The sequence below is a fragment of the Triticum aestivum genome, chromosome 2B (assembly GCF_018294505.1).
Source record: "Triticum aestivum cultivar Chinese Spring chromosome 2B, IWGSC CS RefSeq v2.1, whole genome shotgun sequence".
NCBI lineage: Eukaryota > Viridiplantae > Streptophyta > Magnoliopsida > Poales > Poaceae > Triticum > Triticum aestivum.
The window spans coordinates 485,141,880-485,145,256 of NC_057798.1; positions in this window are offsets into that span (position 1 = coordinate 485,141,880).

A 3,377-nucleotide genomic window follows, 5' to 3' on the forward strand; every position below is an offset into this window, starting at 1 on the left:
ATGAACTCCGATGGATCTTTATCTCATGATACTACAACAGGTGTTGCAATGGTTCTTCGGAATGATTATGGAGCTATCATTTTTTCTCAGCAGACAATTATTCTCTTGAGAGCATGGTTAATAATAGAGCCAACAATCGGCTATAAGGAATTGCCATGTTATCTACAACCAACTTAATAGCCGGCATGTACAATACTACGTTTTAAATGTGTATACTTTATAAATAGTTGCCCCACCTTACAACCTCTCAAACTGTTTTGGGGCTCGTGCTGCAGCTCGCTACTAGTGAAGAGCCCACTTCTCTTATCTCTCATCTTCTCTCTCCTCCAACTATGTCACATTGTACTTGCTCTAAGGAGATGCTTTTGAGAGGGAACTAAACGTGAGTGAATGGAAGGTTTATCTTTGTCTCTTCAATGTTGTGATTCTCCAATTGTCATTGAGATGGACTCCCTTGTTGTTGTGAAGCTGATCAAAGCTCGTAGCTTTGACAGATCGATCTATGCTTCTGTAGTAAAGTAGATTAAGTAGTTAATGTATCTTCATGAACATTGAATTACTCATATTAGTCGAAACCAGAATAAAATTAGCGTTAGCTTAGCGAATTTAGCCAAACGGAAGGTAGAACCATGACTTGGCTTGGTTCGGGGCCTCCTGTTGCCATGGAGCAACCTTTAGCTGATTGTAATCTTACTGTCCTTGAGTAACATATATACAAGTTTTTCACCTGCAATTTTTGTTTTGTCGACGCATAGACACGAAGTCGTTCGTCCTACGAGAATGGAGCGTTCGTGCGGTCCCTGGTCTCCTTTTTCGGCTGACTGCAGGTGCACGGTGCGCACGCAGTGCGTGCAGGGTGCAATGGCAATGCCCACCCATGTCGTCTCGTTGCTCTTTAAGGCGGGCGATGGGTCCACGTCGAAGCCATCTCTCGGTCGTCCCGCGGTCCCGCTCGTCCACCCATCTCACAAACGTAGCCACGTCGCCCCATAACACCCCCGCGCCGCGTGCAAGTGCAACCACCGGTCCCGATTGACGGACCGATCGGCCGCCCTGGCCGTCCCCGTGCGTACGTGCATGTGCATCCACCCTGACGTCCGTGATCGATCGATGAATTGTCCCCGCCCATCACTGTGCCTGTGCGGTGCATGCCGGCCGTACCGCGCGCACACGTCCACCTCGGCGGCGCATACGTACGCAGCACGTCTCCAGGCCGATCGTCGCAGTTATGATCAGATCAATCGGTCGAATATATCGCCGTCCCCCGGTCCATCGGACATGGAACCCGCTGCTTCCACGCCTCCTGTCAACGTCGTCCGCGTCGGATCACTGACTCACTGGGCCGGGGTGGTAGATCGATGTGCATGCATGGCATGCTTGCGCGCGGCGGCGGAGCGGCCGCTAGGTGCTTTCTTGACGCTGTCGTGCGCCGGGTGAAAGGGGAGGCCGGGGGCGACGCCGACGCGTACCAACGGCGCGAAAGCGGCCGGCCGGGGCGTGCGCAGCGCAGCAGCGGGGCTGGAGCTAGCCTAGCCAGGCGCGGCCGCACCAAAGGTTGCCCCGTACGTGTGCTGACCTCGTCGGTATGGCTAGTGGCCGACTGGCCGTCCGCGTCCGCGTCTAGCTAGCGGGATCGTGTCAGCGTCCCCACGACGGCCACCGACCCGACAGACCCACACGCCAGCGGCTCGCAGGACTCTCCGATTGCCAAGCGGCTGCCACAGGCTCGGAGGCCCAACCCACGCAACACTGGGCCGGAGTGGACCCAGTGAGGCCCGGTACCCGCAGCGCCTACTTAAGCATCCTTCCGCACCTGGCTGCGCTATCCAGTGGATCAACAACCCGGCGGCGGCAAGAACCCTAGCTTCCTAAGTAGCCAATTCCCCATTCTGTAACCGTCACTTCTCTGTAACCCAGCCACTGAATCGAATTCGTGTATGCCACTGAGCTAGTTGAGTGATTCCTATCCGTTCCCTTACACGTGGTATCAGCACATGAAGGCGCAGGCTGACAAAAGCAGATCGCCGCGCGTCTTCGAGGTGGGCGAGCTGGTGTTTCTGAAACTCCAACCGTATATTCAAACATCAGTGGCAAGGAGAGCCAGCCACAAGCTATCCTTCAAGTACTTTGGACCATACTCTATCATCGGCAAGATTAGTGATGCAGCTTACAAACTGGAGCTGCCAGCGCACTCTCAAGTGCATCCTGTGTTCCACGTGTCCCAGCTTCGTCGCTGCCTTCACCCCGGTACGCAATCCTCAGCTGATCTTCCCCAACCTACTAACATTCCTGTCGTGCCAGTGTCAGTTCTGCAACAACGCTGGCGTCGCAAGAATGGTGCCCTGGTGAAGCAAGTCCTGATACGTTGGTCCGACCCAACGGCATTGGCGGACACTTGGGAAGACAGAGTGGCCCTGCAGGCCCGTTTCCCTGGAGCAGAGGCTTGGGGGCAAGCCTCATCCCAAGGAGGAGGGGATGTCAGCATCCCCACGACGGCCACCGACCCGACGGACCCACACGCCAGCGGCTCGCATGACTCGCCGATGGCCAAGCGGCTGCCACGGGCTCGGAGGCCCAACCCACGCAACACTGGGCCGGAGTGGACCCAGTGAGGCCCGGTACCCGCAACACCTACTTAAGCAGCCTTCCGCACCTGGCTGCGCTATCCAGTGGATCAACGACCCGGCGGCGGCAAGAACCCTAGCTTCCTAAGTAGCCAATTCCCCATTCTGTAATCACCACTTCTCTGTAACCCAGCCACTGAATCGAATTCGTGTATGCAACTGAGCTAGTTGAGTGATTCCTATCCGTTCCCTTACAGATCGACCCAGCAAGGACTAGACCGGGTGGTGGTTTTGTCAAACCCCTTGCAGCTCGCTGCTACTACAGGTCTGTTTGGTTGAGGGTCATTTTGTTAACATGACTAACATGTGCTTAAGGGAAATAGAGCCAATATGTATGTCTATAAAACGTGTTGGTGCATCTACAGCACAAAAAAAACACTATAAAAAGAGATTACATGGTAAATCTAACGAATCTAAACTAACGATACATATGATGCTAAATTTCCAATTTTTTAATCAAACTTAATCACCTATGTTTTGAAACTGGATGGCCCACATCGCGCAATCCCAAGTGCCTTGCTGCTAGTGTGAGAAACCAAAATGATCCTTTCATCCAAGGAAAAAAGACCGCGAGCCTATGTTTAACTAATAATTCGCTCTACGTCCCACGTAAGCACGCTGACATGATTGAGTATAGACTCTAAGCATTTGCTTGAAACACAATTATCGACTTATTTTCTTTTCCGTCTTCCTCTGTAAAGTAATATAAGAGCGTTTAGATCACTGCTATTTTACAGAGAGGGTACTAGAGAG